Here is a 17,784-nt window from a genome sequence, read left to right as displayed (position 1 = left end):
GAGCCTGATGAATTCTAAAGCAAATCTTAAATTACGTTTAATTTGAAGAGTTTTATCCGATAACTCCTGAGCACCAACTATGTGTTAGGTATTGGGAAGGAATGATATAGCAGAAGGATAATATGTGAATCTCTTCTAGTTTTAAATTGGCTGTGAGACAAACCTTGTTCAAGGCAGGGGATCAAGTGCCAGGTTGAGTCATATAGAGTAAAAATACTGGAGGAATCGGAATGGAAAGATCTGGACAAAAGAAGAATCCTTAGAGAAGGCTGAACAGAGACAGGGGAAGCTGAGCCTGCTCTTGAAGGAATTCCTTGCGGTGAAGGTAATAGGTAAGACTGGGGAGTTGGAAGGGAAATAGAAGCACCTTTGTAATTAAACAGCCAATCTCTGACTGTTCTTCGGATGATTCTTGTTTTGAAAGAATCAGGAAAATATGCACCCGTGTTTCCTTATTTTCCTATCGTCTAAAGCCCCTTCCCAAACAGTACCTATGACTTAAAGACATGGTTAGTGCCAGGCGGGGTAGCTTAACAGCAGACCCCTTCTAAAACACAGTTTTTTGCCCAAGGGGAAGGCAACGTCAATGTGAGACCCTGACCACCAAATTTCCCTGGCTCCAGCGGGCTTGGAAAACACCGGGATTTTAGCAATTGGTTCTGAAACTCAAGGTTGTGGATGCTGCTTCACGAATGAGTCTGTTTTTACAGATGTCCACTCTAGAAATGGGTCTTTACCCTCTGACTTCACTAAATGATTGCTGAAAATGCAAAATTTCTGGTTGACTTTCCTATGGGGGAGATATTGTTGTCTCATTTTTTGTGTGCCTTTTACATAGCTAGGCTGTCTTTTCAGATTGGTTGTGAGCCTTCATTTAAACTGAAGCAAGGAAAGAGTTGGTATTGGTTGTAAAGCATTCCCCTTGAATTTCAAGGTTCATGTGGTTTTCCTTCCCAATAATTATTTAGGAATGCTGTATTTTGGGTTTGTTTTCTGCTTAGATTTATTTACATGAACGTTTTCTTGGCAAAATGTTCCCTGAGGTTAAAAACAAAAAAAGGTGCTGTTTTTTTGAAAGGAGTAAGTTCTTCAGTGTTTTGTGTGACTTATTTGGATGGAAAAATTTGGTTCTAATAAAAATTTCCTCTTCCTTTGGCAAATGTTGATGTTTTTAAAGTCTTCCCAAAGGAAAGGGGAACTTGGGTGGCTTTGTGTTTTTTTGTTAGTTATCTAGACCCCTTCCCTTCCGCTTGTTGTTCTTTCCCCACTATTGTTTTATGAGCCTTTGAACTAGTTCTGTCTATGACTGAGAATGGGTTGGAAGTGGACCTAAACCAGATTGCTTCTGGGTGGGATACACAAGAAACTGGTTACTCTGGTGCAATGGGCTATCTAGGAGCAGCTGGGGGTCTGGAGGGAGACTTTCATTCTATACCTGTGTACCGTTTGAGTGGTTTTGTTTTTAACCAAGTACATATAATAATTAATATGTACAAAGCCTTTTTTTTTTTTTTTTTTTTTTTTTTTTGCTGTTTTTGTAATGGGCTGGAGTCCATGGTATATGGGCTTTGAAAGAACTTGATTTTGAAGTTTACCAACATCCTGCGTGTCATTGTTTTTCAGCTCCTTCCATATTTGCCTCAGTTGTAAATTGGCCTTAGTTTTGGGGTCCCAACTGAAAGGCTTGTCAGGTGTGCACTTTGAGCCAGCACACTCACAACTGTGGAATTTTCTTCTCTTAGCTGGTGTTCTTTCTTTTTCCCCAGCTGCAGCCCGGAGCCGCTTGTGAGTGTCACATTGCTGGAGCAGAACTACTGGGAAGCTTTTTCCTCCAGGAGACTCCAGGAGCACCTCTCCCACTCCGCTGGTCTCCGGTGAATGGGGGACGAGAGAGCGGAGCTCTGAACCAGAGTGCCCTGCCCGAGGGACCGTGGCGCAACATGATGGGGCACCAGCCCTAAGGTAGCTGAGTCAGCTTACCCAGGAGCTCTCCGGAGCAGCGTTGCCAGAGCCAGCTCTAGAGCCATTTCAACAGATCACCTCGTTTAATGCTCTTTGGCAGAGATCAAATCTACACGGTAAATTCTTAGCCACAGTGATTATTTCGTTGGTTTGTATGAATCCAGTATAAAAAGGTTAGGACTCTAGCCTCATAGCGCTTAATTCTTGCGTTGCCTTGAAGGTGGGCTTCTCTCTCTCTGTCTCTGTGGCGGAGCTGCTCGGTTATTCTTTAACTTTGGCCAGTTTATTCCAATATTATCAATATTTCCCTACATACGAAATACTTCTCCCGTTCTTTCCCCCTTTCGGGGCCACTTTTCTTTTTTTCTCTTTCAGATGGACTATGTTTCATGGCAGTTTTAGAATGACAGCAAGATTGAGCAGAGAGTACAGAGAGTTCTCCTGTACCCCCTGGCCCCATACACAACCTCTCCCACTGCAGCAGGACCCCCTTTTTTCGCCCCTTTGCTTTCCATGGTTTGTTGCCCACAGTCAGCCGTGGTCAGCAGATGAAGCAGATGATCCTCTTTCTGATACGTGGTCAGCAGGTCAATAGTAGCCTAATGCTAGGTCACAACGCCTACGTCATTTGCCTCACTTCATCCTATCATGTAGGCATTTTATTATCTCACATCACCACACGAAGGGTGAGGTATAGTGCATAGAAAATATTTTGAGAGAGAGAGAGAGAGAGAAAACGTTTACATAACTTTTATTATAGTCCTGTGTGTTGTCATTGTTTTATTTCACTATTAGTTGTTGTTGATCTCCTCCTGTGCCTAACTTACACATTAAACGTTATCTTAGGTATGTATGTGTAAGAAAAAAACGTGGCATATATAGGTTTCGGTACTATCCGTGGTTTCAGGCATCCATTGGAGGTCTTGGAACGTATCCCTCATGGATAAGGAGGGACTACTGTATCAGTGTAGTGGTACATTAATTACAGTTGTTGAGCCTGTGTTGACCCATCATTACCACCCAATGCCCATGGTTTTACATTAGGGTTCACTCTTGGTGTTGTTTGTTCTATAGGTTGGGGACAAATGTATAATGACCCTATCCACCATTTCCAGTATCAAACAGAAAAATTTCACTGCCCTGAAAATCCTCTGTGCTCCATCTATTAATAATTCTTCTCTCCCCCAGTCACTCCCTGGAAACTACTGATCTTTTTATTGTCTCTTTACTTTTACCTTTTCCAGAACTACATTTTCATAATATGCTTCCTATGGAGTATTTTGAAATCTATATAAAGCAGTCTTGCTATCATTGTGTTAAGCTATAGGGGAATACAAATATTTTTATTTTATTTTATTTTAAAGATTTTATTTTGAGTAACCTCTACATCCAGTGTGGAACTTGAACTCACAACCCTGTGATCCAGAGTCGCATGCTTGGGGTGCCTCAGTGGCTCAGTTTGTTAAGCACCTGATTCTTGATTTCAGTTTAGTTCGTGATGTCACAGTTTGTGAGGTTGAGCCCTGCTTGGGATTCTCTCTCTTCCTCTCTCTCTGCCCCCCTCCCCTGCTCATGCTTGTTCTCTCTCTCTCTCTCTCTCTGTCTCTCAAAATAAATAAATAAACATTAAAAAAAGGAGAAAGAGGGGTGCCTGGGTACCTGGGTGGCTCGGTTGGTTGAGCGTCTGACTTCGGCTCAGGTCATGATCTCGCAGTTCTTGAGTTCGAGACCCGCATCAGGCTCTGTGCTGACAGCTCAGAGCCTGGACCCTGCTTCAGATTCTGGGTCTCCCTCTCTCTCTGCCCCTTCCCCGCTCATACTCTGTCTTTCTCTGTCTCTCAAAAATGAATAAACGTTAAAAAAAAAGTAAGATTTGCATGCTCTACTGACAAAGCCAGCTGTGCACCCCACAAATACCTACTTTAGAATAGAGTCTATAAGATGTTTCTGTGAGGGGAGGCCTGAAGTGCTAAATACTGGTGGGTGTGTCTCTTGAGCTGAATGTTCAGGTTGCTCAGATATGGTTGGAAACTTGCACATAGACAAAGAAACACGTAACTCAGGATTAAGGCTTGTAGGGGTCGGTCTATGCAGCCTCCTTGGTTCAACACTTTTGGAAAGTCTCCAGTACCTGTCCGACGTTTTTTTTGTTTTGTTTTGTTTTTGTTTTTGTTTTTTTTTTAAAGGAAAGTCTAATTTACTATTTTTAAAAACTTTATTCTTTATATAAATAGTTTATTTTTGATTATTTAATTGCAAGTATTACAAAACAGTATAAAATACAGACATAGGTACAGGTAAAATTTCCTCTCTGTCTTTGCTCTTTTGCCCATAGCTGATAATTTGAAACACATACTTACTCATACACAGATCTTATCGTATTACAAACAGTATGCATATTCATTATGTTGAAAGCTTGATGAACATGACTATACATTTTGTTTTACAAGTTGCTTTTTCCTTCCACTTGATAAGTTGTGGGCATTTTCCCTTTCAAGAAGAATTTTTCCTTTTAAGCAGAATGTCAGTCTAAATAATGACTGCTTAGTGTTCCTTATAAGGCTGTAACGTAATAACCGGTCCTCAAGTGAGGGGTTAGCCTATAATTTAAAGGGGGATGCGGGGGGAGACCTTTCGCATTAGGCAGAAAACAAAAGCCACGGCTGTTGACATTGGACTTTTAGTCTTAACGATGGGAGTTTTTATTTTCCAAGGCAGATGATGCACAGCTTTGGATTGTTGCCCAGGTGACAGTTATGGCAATTTTTCACCTTCTGTGTGACTGCAAGGAACTTCTTAGGCACCAGGCTGTGTTAATATATTAGTGGAATTGTTGGTTCTGGCTACCATCCTTGGAGCATTTTGAAATATTTTCATGCCCATTTAAGGTGGGCATGAGGTTGAATTAGTTTTAAGAGGAAGTAATGAATAACAGGGACGGAACTAAGAGACTGACTTTATTTTGCATATGTATTTGTTTGAACGAGTAGGAGATGATGGTGTTTGTTAATTGCTAACCCTGTGATTCTTAATTATGAAACAGGGTTAAGATTGTTCAGCTCACTGGTTTTCCAAGTGTGTTTGACAGTAAGAATCGCCAGAGAAGTGTTCAGATTTCTAGGGGTTAGAGATAAATATTTGTAATGTTTTTACTTGGTAAAATATTTATATTCAGGAGGTGATACAATCAATGTTTATAAGATTAAAAAGGTACAAAAGTGAGAAAAAATAAGCCTCACTCCTCCCCATCTCCCAAGTGCCCAATTATTCTTCCTAGAGGCAATTCCTACCAAAAATTCCTACCAATTTTTTGTGTTTTCTTTCAGAGATTTCAGGGCATATATAATATACAACACATAACCTACAGATTATTGCAATTTCTTTTGTGTGTGTGTGTGTGTGTGTTTTTAACCCAGATGGTAACAATATATACTATTTTGTACCTTATTTCACTGAGATAAAATTTCTTGGAAGATCTTCCATATTAATACTGCATTCTTTTCTTTTTAATTTTTTAAATGTTCATTTTTGAGCGAGAGCGAGCATGAGTGAGTGGGGGAGAGGCAGGAAGAGAGGGGGACAGAGGATCCGAGGTGGGCTCCCCACTGACAGCACAGAGCCCGACACGGGGCTCAAACTCAAAGTGCGAGATCATGACCTGAGCAGAAGTCAGACGCCCAACCGACTGAGCCACCCAGGCACCCCAATACTGCATTCTTTTTTAATGGATGCCTAGTATTCCACTATGGACCAGTGCTGTAATTTATTTAACCCGTGTTATGTTGATGGCCATCTAGATCCCTTCTAGTTTATTTTTTATTGTGAACACGGCTGTAGGGAATAACCTTGTACATATAATATTTCAAACAGGGTCACGAACATATCTGTAGGATCCATTTCTTGCAGTAGAACTGCTATGTAAAAGGGTACACACTTTTTAAATTTTGTATAAATTTATTGCCAAGTTGCTCTGCTCATTGAGCTTGTGGAGTTTTTGATTTCAACAGCAGTGGATGAGAACACTGCTTCCTCATACCCTTGCTGATCACAGTATGATTGTCAAAGGTGTTTTTCTTTGCCAAATAGATAGGTGAGAAATGACAGTTTAATGTAGCTTTAGTTTGCATTTTTATTTCCGTTGACATCGAGCATCTTTTCATAATTTTAAACACTTTCCAATTGTGTTCCTTGTATGTTGGTGTCCTTTGTCTATTTTCCTATTGGGTTATTGATTTTTTTTATTATCAGTTCATAGGTGTTCCTATGCATTAACAAAATTAAGTGTGACAAGTGATATTTATGTTTTGTCATTTGCACAGAAATAATTGTGCTGTGCCTATTATTTAAAATCATGTATACTTAAATATACCAATTTATTCACTCAGCAAATACTTATCGAATGCCTCTTATGTATTAGGCACTTGTTCTGGGCAGCTGTGTATATATAATAGTGAAGAAAACAGATCCCAATTCTTGCTACATGGAGCTTACATTGTAGTGGAAGAGGCAGTCAATAAAAGATGTTCAAAAACATTTGTAGCACTACATAGATAATCAAACTTTCTGTGACTTCAGGAATTCGTATCACAGGAAAAAGACCTTTTCCATTTCTAAACTAAAAATCTATCTCATGGTCCCTTGTATGTCATGTGGCTCGGTGTTTTTTAGGTTTAAATCTTTGATCCATCTGGAATGTTAGGTATGAATCCAACTTAATTTTTCTCTATTAATTAGGATAAGGCTAAGTTGCTGTAACCAGGGGATATGCTATGGTTCAAAAAACATGGAAGTTGATTTTTGTCCTCACCTAAAGGTACCGGTGTGAGCAAACCAGGTCAGCAGACCAGCCCCTATCCACTGGTCATTGAGACTTATGTTCCTTCTGTCCAGTATTTATCTGCATGGTCATAGATGGGTTGCTCCTGTATCTGGGCTCCCTCCATGCAAAGGACAATGGAGAAAGTCCAGGGCAAGTGATCAGAAGTTGCACATACACCACTTATACTTCCACTGGTGAGAACGTGGTCTTGGGGTGCATCAAGCTGCAAGGGAGAGTGGGGAATGCAGTCTCTGTGGGTCAGCATGTGCCCAAGAAGCAGCCAAGAAGGAATTTTAGTGAGAAATTAGTGGTCTGTGTCACACTGGCTAGTTGTTCCAGTTTTACTGAAAGTCCCAACTTTTCTTCTTTGATTTCTTTTGTATTCTATATTCTCCTGTACATCTTGGTCCATTTTTGGGGTATCCATTTAGTTTCACTGATCTATCTGCCCATGCGTGTACCAGGATCACAGCTTTTTAACTCTCAGAGCTTATGGGTGTTACTCCTTGTGATGGGGGCAGTTCCATTTTGCAGAATTTTCATATTTTCTTTAAGTTCCATTTGGTGGAATTTTAAAGTGCCATTTCACAGAATATTCATTCATGTCTATTTTCATGTGTGAGGTTTTAAAAAGTATATGGGCACTTGGGATGCCTGGGTGGCTCAGTTGGTTAAGCGTCTGACTCTTAATTGTGGCTCAGGTCATGATCTCACTGTTGTGAGATCAAGCCCCACATCTGGCTCCGTGCTGAGTGTGGAGCCTGCTTGCGATTCTCTCTCTCCCTCTCTCTCTGCCCCTGTTCTGCTTACTCTTTCTCTCTCTCAAAATTAAAATAAATAAATAAATAAATAAAAAATACATGAACTTTAAAATACTCATATTTTAAACAGAACACCTGCTGATATCATTATCGGGATTATTATATGTATATATACGAGGGCTCACATCTTTATGATTTTAATTTTTGTTGCTTGATGATAGCTTTACACTGTGCTTGGGAAACATTGATCTGGACTCTACAATCTTCCTATATCCTTGGCCCATGAAACTTATATAATTGAAGGAGGAGAGAGGAAGGACCAACCTATCATACGATGTATTAATTTTATTTAATATTTTATTTCTGATTATGACTAGCTAACTCATGCCCATTTCTCTATTAACAGTTAATAAACTTGGAACTTGCAAAAACAGTTTTCATGTTGAAGATAAAAAATAGTTGATATTTCAAAAGTTTATTTACAAAACCTTATTTATGTCACAGAACTGGGGAGATTTTTGTGTATATATACAATACACAGTGCTGTTACTTCCTGAGAGAGAGAGAGAGAGAGAGAGAGAGAGAGAGAGAGAGAGGGTGAGAGCGAGCATGCGTGTGTGTCTGTGTGTGTGTTTTATCATGAATGTGCCCTTTTTTTTGTTTTTGTTTTTTAACAGCACACATTCTGCTTTGGTCTTCTTTTTATCTTTTTATTATAAGATCAAACACAGCTTTCCACATAAACCATACATGGTTTAGGTAATTATTATAAAGGGAATATTTTTTGTGACCACCACACAGATCAAGAGAGAGAGTATTAGCAGTTTCCCTTGAGCCTCTGGTGTGTCCCAGGCCAGACATAGCCCCTCTCTCCCTCCAGAAGTCACTGCTTTCTTCACTTCTGTAATAATTGCTCTGTTGCCTTTCTTTATGGTTTTATCACCCATGTGTGCATACCTAGCCCCTGTACTCTAGTCTTGAGCATCCTTTTATGTCTTTTAAGTCTCTCAAACCTCAGGTTCCCCCAGCAACCCTTTCCTTTCCTTCTTTCCTTATAGGTTATCTGTTGAAGAACTCATCCATTTGATCTCTAATTTCCTACTGGCTGGATTTGGTGATGGTAACCATGGTTCAATTCAACTTGTTCTTTTTCTTTTAGTGAGAAGTGGTGTTTTAACTCCACTGTCTGGGCACTAGGAATACATACTGCCTAGGTCATTGTTTCTAGGCCTTTTAGTAGACAAAGGATAACTATATATAGAATACTTCGTAAGTTCATACTGGTGCTTCCAATTCAAATTGAGTGTATATGGTTCTTACTTAACCTTTTCTCTATTACATGTATATTTCCTTTATTTCACACACAGATTTCTGGTTCTCTGAAACAGCGGGAGATGCTAGAATTCGAATATACCATAGTAACTCATTTGCTTTCTGCCACATTATACACAGAGTATTCTCAGTACTGCCACAATCCTAACACTGAACCTCTCGTTATAATAACGGAAAGCAGTGAAAACAACTTATTGGTATGCTATCCCCATTTTCCCTGTAATTTTTTTTGTGGGGGGGGGGAATACAGGGGATGTTTATAGTTGAAAATCAGGCAAATTGAAACACTGATTAGCTTTTAGATGATATTTGGAAGAGGGATACTTTTAATTTTGTTAGGTGAGATGTTGATTTTATAGTTGTATTTAGAAGAAGTCCTTATTCGTGAGAGAATTTGCGGGTGAAATGATGTGACATCTGGGATGCTCATTAAAATACCACAGGAAGAAAATGGGCAGAACAGAGGAAATAAGATCACTTATTTTTGAAACTAGATGGTAGGATGGTGCTTATGATTAAAACTGGGGGGTCAAAAATCGGGTTTTTTAAATACTTTTCAGTTTTTATGTAATTTGAAATATCTAATACAGTTTTTTTTTTAACGTTTATTTATTTTTGAGACAGAGAGAGACAGAACATGAACGGGGGAGGGACAGAGAGAGAGGGAGACACAGAACCGGAAGCAAGCTCCAGGCTCTGAGCCATCAGCCCAGAGCCCGATGCGGGGCTCGAACTCACGGACCGCGAGATTGTGACCTGAGCTGAAGTCGGACGCTTAACCGACTGAGCCACCCAGGCGCCCCTCTAATACAATTTTTTAAATTAATTTTATAAACAATGGAAAGACAAGGACATATGGTGGGAGAAGAAGGTGATAAGGATAGGAGTATATGAGTAACGAATGGGCGATCCCGTTCTCCACCTGGTGGTTCAGTCTCAGCTCAGTGGCCTTGATGCTATGGAATTGAGTACCATCTTGAGTGAGAAGAGGGAGCAGAGATGTGAGGCCCTGTGGGAAACTAAGATTTCAGGGATGAGTGGCAGAAGAGGAAAACCCCATCCAAGGAAACTGAGAAGGTCCAAACCATAAAAGTAAAGATCTAGGGAGAGTGGAGCCTCTGAATCCCAGCCAGGGAGGAACCCAGGGACAGAAGGGGGTCATCAGCACCACCATGTTGCAGAATGGGCAAGTGAGCCCCCCCTCTATTCTCAGCACCACCTGAATTGCTGAGGGCTTGGGGGGTTCCTGGGCCTCATGTCTGGTCAATCGAATCAAAATCTCAGATCCCTTACAGATACGAAGGATAAGGTAAGGTCTACAAAGAGACCCTTAACAAGAGGCACTTCAGTGATGGATTGGATAGAGGAGTGGGAGCACATGGAAGGAGCAGATTTCTCTTGCTAGAAAGTTTTCTATGAAGGATGAAGAGGGTCAATGTGGGAGGACTAGGGCCTGAGGTAGGAGGTGGTTGTCCAAATAGCTGTCACTTACAATAATAGAAGAGGTTTGTCTGTTAAAATGGAGAACGTGAATGGTTCCCCAGGCAAGTTGGCCGAATGGTCAGGCTCAACATGGGCATCTGCCACCCCTCGACCAGAGAGATTATTTTTTGGCAAGAACTTGATTTTTGATGGTTCAGGGAAAGCTTGGAAATCATCATCATGGAATAGATGTTCCTTTTATTTGTTATTATTTTGAATTACGTATTAAAAGAGGAGAGGCGCCCAGGTCTTCAGTGCCTTTGCTTCTCAAGTTCCATCAGGCCTTAGGGCCCATCCCTGAGGAAGAAGGAAGGAATGGGGTCTGCAGGACTGACCAGGCACTTGTTTTTGTCATTCAGGGCTCTCTTCACTCCTCTTCACAGTCTCTGATTTCTTTTTCTTGGTTTCCTTTCCTTTGTGCTCAGGTGGGCACTGTCATGTGCGTGGAACCTCTAAAAAGTGTTGCCTGGTGTGGGGTGATAGTTTTCAGTTATTTTCTTTGGGACTATTGGAGGGATTCCCACATTTCACGATTTCATAATCACAGTCTTAGAAGGTTGTGGGGAGAGGACTGACAATCCCGTTCCTCCCGTTTTCCTCGGCCGGCCTTTGGGTCTTTGTTTTGTTTTGAATAACAGATTGGATTCCTCATTTCTACCCTGTAGGCTTTCTACCTCACAGTACTTGGGAGCATCAGCTATTTCCTAGATTTCATTTCTTTCTCCCCACTAGTAGAACTCATTTATTTTTACGTTTAACTTGCCATTAATTTCTTTTTTAGGTCACGGAGTGTTTGGGGTTGGGCAGGTGGTTTTTCAGTTCCTTCAGTTTTCTGGTCTCTCTCTGCCCGGGATGCAGAACCTCTCCCAGCCGTGACTCCCCTTCTCCTCCTTGTTGTCTGTTGTGGTTACTTCAGTGCTAACCCGTTCGACTTGTCCACTGTCCCTGTGTACACAGTTCCATTTTCTTTCTCATGATCGTATTTATACTTTTGATGGATATATTTAAATGAACAGCTGTGCATTTGTTGAGTCATACCACAATTATCTGATTCTGCTTTAGCTGCTCAACTGGCAAAAGCATATTTCAAGCTAAGTTGTGAGAGAATTCCATTAATCACATTCTAGTCCGGGGAGGGGAGAGGAAGAAGACCACTAAGAGAAGTCTTTGTAGAGATTGTTAATTAGTTACTCCATTATTTTAGAGTAGGTTGATTTAGTTGCTCTTTGAGGGGTCACCTGAAGAAACTTGACAAAGATGTAAATAACTATAAAGGCTTAATGATATCAGTCTTGTAAGCAAAATTCTGCGGAATCATTGCTGTGTAGATAAGGATAGTAGCTGGTGCTGGTCTGTTTAAACAGATAAGGGGTCCTTTAAAAGTGCTCCTTTCTGTAAAGACCAGTATTTTTGACTGAACATTTCATGAATTCATTGGCAGAGTATTTTGTTGTAAGCCTCCTGGACAGATAACCTATGATACCGAAGATGTTACAACTTTTCTTTTTGTTCAAATATATTAATTGCTAATTGTAACTCTGATTGAGTCTTTGGCTTCCACCAGCCAGATCTGTTTTTCTCTTGACACTTCCTTGGGGTTCTTTCTGGAGGTTATTAATAGGCATGGAAGCATGGCTTTCCAAATAGCATCAATAACTGTTAGAAGACTGGGGGTGGGAGGAGGAGATAATATGTCAATTTCTGACTTGTAGAAGATGTATTTTCAAGCTACAGAAGCTGTCTCAGAGGTCACTGGGGATGGCTCTGGGCAGATCGGCTGGTATCTGCAACTAGAGCTCCATGCGGTCCTTTCCAAATGGGATATTGTCCACCAGGGAGTTGTCTGGTATACCCGGAGTCTGCCAGCCGACTTTTTGTTTGGCTGCTTCTCTTGGATGACACCTTGGAAAACTGAAATCCAAGTTACAAAGGAGATCTTTTCATTTATCTCAAATACCTGGTTGCTACTATATTAAATTGAGAATGAGGAGTATTACCCTCCCCCAGTCATTTCCTTGCCAGGCTGTATACAATTCCTTAAACCTCCCCTCCCTCTCCCCACCTGAACCAAAGCATAGCATAGACTAAGAAGTTAAAGTTACCGTGTCTTAATTGATATTGAGTGCCCAGTATGTGCCAGGCATGGCAATGTAGCCATGAGTTAGGTAGAATTTTTACTCTCGTGTTAAATATATATATATATATATATATATATATATATATATATATATATATATATGTAATGTTTATTTTTTACTCTTGTGTTAAATACATATATATATGTGTAATATATAATATATACATATATGTAATGTTTATTTATTTTTGACAGACAGAGCACAACCAGGGAGGGGAGGGGTAGAGAGAGAGGGAGACAAAATCTGAAGCAGGCTTCAGGCTCTGAGCTGTCAGCACAGAGCCCAATGTGGGTCTCGAACTCATGAGCCATGAGATTATGACCTGAGCCAAAGTCGGACGCTCAACCTACTGAGCTACCCGGGTGCCCCACTACTTATATTTTGATAAGTGGGGGAAGGAGGGATGGGAGAGAGGGGAACATAACGTGAACTAATAAATCAGCAAAACAGATTTCACAGTGCTAAGTGCTAGGAGAAAATTTGGCAGGGTAATATAATGTAGGGGCGAGGGCGGGAAGGTCTGAGGTGGGAATAGGCTTGAGTGTGTAGGTAGTACGGATGGGAAGGAAGGTTCTGGTCAGGCTGGCGTATAAAGGGTGGGTTTATTTGAGGTTTTATTGTTTCTTTTTTGTTTTTGTTTTTTTACCTCCACAGAAATATGCTCTAGTGTCTCCAATGTAAAAAAAAAAAAAAAAAAAAAAAAATGAGAGAGAGATACCTCCTTGGTACTGGTGTCTCTTTTATTTCATCCTAGCCTTCCCTCCAGCCTTCAAATTATTATAGATTAATCATATTAGCCTTAGAATTGGGACAGTTTTATCAGACAGTAGTTGCCTGAAACACCATTTGTCCAGTAATGGGTACAAAAGTCTGCACTATTAGGTGAAAGGGGAAACTTCAGGCATAGTTAGAAATGAGAAGACAGAGGGTCGAGGCAGCATCTGACTGAGGAATTAGGGAGGAAGTGGGATTTTAGATGGACTCCACAGTTGGGCATCCACAAGTTTTGTCTCGGGCCAGTGGTGGGGGGAGGGACTAGGGATAACAGGGTCCTTCCTACCACTGGGTAAAAAAAGGAAAAATCGTTCCAGTCATAGTATGTGAACTAGAGGGAGAGGCATGAGCCCTGAGCTACCTAGGAGAATATAACAAAACAGCTGGGAGTTGATGGGGTCCTGTAAGTTGAAACAAAGCAGGAGAGCCATGGCTATTTGATACACAGGGAACAAAGTGGAAAATGAGGGACAGTTTCCATGCAGTCAAGCGTGTTGAAATAAAACCTAGTCTTTGGATACCAGTAAGGCGTGCAGTGGGTGATCACAACATCAACATCTGAGGAGCTTTACTTAGTATTATCTGTAAATTGGGTAGGGGTGCAGCAAAGTCAGTTTCGTCCTGTATACATTTAAAATAAATTTACTGGGGACTCTTTGGTTCTTACATGCTAGCCTAACTTCAACCTTTCACTTTTCATTCAATGAAGGCTCATCTTCCCCACCCCCCAAAGCCCGTTCAGATTATATTGTTCTTTTCCCCTCCTTTCCAAGCCTTATCTTGGGTCCATCTGTCACAGCTGGAATGTTTGTAGTGTAACTCTTTCAGTCAAAACCCTTTCTTTCCTGAAATAATCTGTAATTATTTCCTCTAACTACAGGATGGACTGATCCAGGGGCTGGGTTTCAGTTCTATAGGACTTGTCCAAGAAGCTATTTGTATTCATCTATCGCGGAAGATCAAATTACATGCTAATATTCTGAAAGTAACATCCCACCAGAAACCCTCCAGCAGCAGTGAAGTCTATATAAAACCAAGCCCTGGCAACTTACACATTGCCAGTTCAGACACAGTGTGGTGTTAAATATATTTCACAGGTCATTTGTGAACTGGAGAAAAGTCCCTGACTTATATGGTATGATGGCTTTGGGTTAGCTTTTTTTTTTTTCCTTCCCAGCGTAACTGACAGCCCTCTTTTCACCCCTTCCACAGGTCCAGGTAGTTGCGAGCAAGCTGTCCTTGGGTTGTCTCTCTGCCTGTTGAGCATAGAAGAGACAGAATTGTTGGTACATAACGGATGATTTTTGTCCTACTTGGGGGTGGTTGTTTTAAGTATACCCTCCTGCAAAGTTTTATGTCCAGAATTTGTCTTACTACTAACTCTGTCCCAAATGTGCCTGGCTTACCCTAATTTCTGCTTTCATATTGAGATGTGAGCTACAGGAGAACCGGAGAGTGGGTTGAGAGGTGGGAGATGGAAACCACTTGATGAACAGTATCAGAGTGGCTTGGTTTTCCTTTCACGTTTAGATCTTGTTTTCAGGAGTGCAGAGATAATCTGAGTTTGCAGAGTCTATGAAATTAATTTTGAGGTTAGAGCGACGGAAAGAGGGCATGATTGAAAGATGGTCCAAATAGCCATGAGTAAAGATTATTTTCTAAGAGGAAAATCAAGATGGTTAAAGCACAGAATGTGTTGAAACTTGGATAAAATGTTAAGGATGACAAACACACATTGCTAAACTGTGGCTGGCTGGTTTAATGAAGGTTGTAAGTCATGGTTTAATAACACCTGAACTCTGGTCAGGTGGTCTTAGGTTTAATGTTGTGTCCTTTAGCAAGTTACTTCTACCCACTCATGTTCTTATCTGTAAAATGGGATTAATATGAGTATTATTTTAGAGTGTTTGGGGGAGAGATTGAATGAGACAGTGCATATGATCTCTAAGCACAGTGTCTGACTAGTTAGTATGTGCCACTACTGTTAGGGTGAAAACTATGTAATGTTAACAGATAACAAGAGAAAACAGAATTACTCTTGCTCCTTTTCCTGCTCTGCCTCTACCTTTTATATTAAAGAGAATGAATTTGTTTTCCTAATGGAAGGCATGGCAGAGACCAATAAAGAAAGACAAAGAAAAAAACTGGAAAAGTAGTGACAATTCTCACCAGTGATGAGAGAACAACCGCATGTAGATGGTGTAAAAGTTATTCAAAATTGGGAGAGGTGGGTGTACAATCTCGGCTTTTAAGATTCTTTCTAACTTGGAGATTGTTAGAAGATGAATTGAGGAGAGTATCAAGAAAGTCCCTATTAAGTAAGTACTCAGTAAATTATGTGTTGAACAAATGGACAGACCAAATGAGTTTAGACTGGTCCAGACAATGAACATTTTGTAGACCTTTCTGATGGGAAAGTATCTTAATTTGTCTTACAACTTTTCCTTCATCTCCAACATCGCAGACAACAAGCTTTTGCTGTCCTTAAGTCTAGGTTTTAGGAATATCCTTCGTTCTAATAGTGGATTAGCAACTAGATTGCTTAATATGAGTTCCAAAAATTGAATATAGAAGTGTGTTATACTCTTGTTTATTCTGTGATCAATACCAAAACGTTTTGTGATTTTGGGGGAGAGGAGTTAATGTATTACAATGTGTCTCTGGCTCCTGTCCAGCTGTAAAATTGTGATGCGTAAAACAAGTGCCACACTTGGTCTCAAGCCCACACGTGTTCAAAATTGAGCTCTTTGACTGGATATGTCTGATCTATAAATGGAGTTTAAAAAGTACCAGGGGATTTTGAAAGCAGATCTGTTCTGCCCTGGTGATATACCTGTTTGTAGCAGAAAAATCATGGGGCTGTTCCTTCTCCTAACTAAGAGAGTAGTCCTGAGACATTGTAAGAGATGGTGCTGATTTAAAGAGGGTACCTTAGTTAACATGGGTGGGTCCTTAAACTTTTTCTGAATAGCTCTTTCCCTTGTGTCTAAAGGAAAGACAGATCAATTACTAGGGATAGAAGACCTTATCCAAGAAAAGAAAGGAGATGACATATACTGGAGGCAAAAATTTATACTCTGTACCCTTCAGATGATAAACTGGAATCCCCAGTAGTCTATGATTTTTCAGTTAGCTAACCGTAGAACATTGCATATGGATTTTGGTTCAACCAAAGTAGATGAACAGTTGAGTACCTTCTTATCACAGGTTTTATGTCACATGTAAAAAATATTTAGTTGTGTACATAAAGTATTCTTCCTACATTCCAAACAAAAGTCTAATGCCTTCTTCCTTGACCATTAGACTTGTTGACTTCTTTGATGATAGAGAAGTTAATGAGATTTATAAAGCTATAGAACAGTAACATTTTTGTCATGTATTGGGTAAATGCTTATCCTAAAATATTAGGTACCATCTGGTTGTCTGGTATGGTAGAAAGAATGAACATTTAAAAGAGTAGGGCAATGATTCTCAGTGTCCAGAATCTCGTGGAGTCTCTGTGATGTTCTCAGTGGTTCCAAGAGGTCCTTCCAAGAGTGTTTATATATCAGTCATCTCTCTGATTCCTCTGATACATATGTGTAAGGTTGTATTTTCTATATGTACTTCAACAAGTACAACATGGCATAGCAGATTAAATGCAGAATTATATAAGAGAATTCAGTTGTTTTCTACTAAGCCAAACATAGAGATTTGCAAAAATGGAAAATAATGCCACTTTTCTTACTACCTTTTTTTGGGGAAAATAATATATATATATATATATATATATATATATATGTGTGTGTGTGTGTGTATGTATATATTATTTATATATAAATTTATAAAACACAGGGTAGTATGTTTATTGTTATTTTATATTTTTTAAACAATTATTTGATTATTTATTTTGAGAGAGAGAGACAGAGAGAGAAGGTGTGCACATGAATGGGGGAGGGGCATAGAGAGAGAAAGAGAGAGGATCTCACCTGGGCTGTGCATGGTCAGCCTAGAGACCAACACAGGGCTCAGTCTCACAAACTGTGAGATCATGACCTGAACCGAAATCAAGAGTTGGACCCTTAACTGACTGAATCACCTTTGCACTCCAGCATGTTTAATGTTATTTTAAAACAAATACAGTATTAAAAAATTCTTCAGTTTAAATTTCTAATAGAGTAAATATTGATAGATAAAGCTCACATTGACAGGCTCCTTAAGGGGCTCAATACTTTTCAAGACTGTAAAGTTATTTTGAGACCAAAAAGTGTGAAAGCCAGTGGAGTAAGGCATCCCCAAACTATTGAATTATTGTTCCTCTCTTTTTCCACTACCAGTCCCTCTTTTTTGCCAACCTACATCTGAAACTTCATACGCCGAAATACTTGAGAGCAGGATAATTGAAAATTTACCTTTAAAAACAATATTTTCTTTTCAGTGTATTTTAAAGTTGGGAATAGATCCTTGAGGCCTCAAGTTGGGACTTTGGGATACTGATTTTTTTTTTATAATTAAAATATGACCAGGGAATTTATTC

General features: G+C 39.9%; 1 protein-coding gene across 3 annotated transcripts in view; it reads left to right on the top strand.

Moving 5' to 3' along the window:
* The first annotated feature begins 1,772 nt into the window (after window positions 1-1,772).
* ACVR1 (activin A receptor type 1) overlaps window positions 1,773-17,784 on the top strand; it is an 88,098-nt gene continuing 72,086 nt past the window's right edge. Inside the window, exons 1-2 of one of the 3 annotated variants that reach the window (XM_045479899.1) lie at window positions 1,957-2,078; window positions 8,910-9,071. The gene's annotated coding sequence lies outside the window, so the exon portion shown is untranslated. Of the gene's footprint in view, window positions 2,079-8,909; window positions 9,072-17,784 lie in introns of all 3 variants that reach the window. The other 2 variants (XM_045479898.1, XM_045479897.1) reach the window with 2 other exon arrangements.

Source organism: Leopardus geoffroyi, chromosome C1, assembly GCF_018350155.1.
Source record: "Leopardus geoffroyi isolate Oge1 chromosome C1, O.geoffroyi_Oge1_pat1.0, whole genome shotgun sequence".
Classification (NCBI taxonomy): Eukaryota; Metazoa; Chordata; class Mammalia; order Carnivora; family Felidae; genus Leopardus; species Leopardus geoffroyi.
Note: the sequence above shows the minus strand (reverse complement) of the source record. Positions and strands in the feature narration are given on the sequence as shown.